At 57.3% G+C, this 279-nt stretch overlaps 1 protein-coding gene across 1 annotated transcript in view; it reads right to left on the bottom strand.

Moving 5' to 3' along the window:
* The window catches only part of LOC100740538 (histone deacetylase 4), a 27,625-nt gene that overhangs the window by 14,479 nt on the left and 12,867 nt on the right, over positions 1 to 279 (bottom strand).

Genomic DNA, 279 nt, shown 5'->3' with positions numbered 1-279 from the left:
GCGGTACGCGCTACCGTTTCTTTCGCGATTCTCTCGCATTCTCTGAGGGTGTCGCGCGCACACGATGACAGCGCCCTGCCTCGCGAGACTCGCGAATCTCGGCTATTTATAGAGACCCGGTATTGTTGCGTTCAGACCACATTTGTGTTACTCGCGTGAGCGCGCGCACAGCGTCGCCAACGTAATTGTAAAACTGCCTCGTTCCGTGCCTCTCCAGTTTGCCGCCCACTAGCTTCTATACCACTAACAGTAGCAGCAGCAGCAGCAGCAGCAGCCGCC

This window comes from Bombus impatiens, unplaced genomic scaffold (assembly GCF_000188095.3).
Source record: "Bombus impatiens unplaced genomic scaffold, BIMP_2.2 scf_0361, whole genome shotgun sequence".
NCBI lineage: Eukaryota > Metazoa > Arthropoda > Insecta > Hymenoptera > Apidae > Bombus > Bombus impatiens.
The sequence above is the reverse complement of the archived record's forward strand: the minus strand, read 5'-3'. Positions and strand labels throughout refer to the sequence as shown.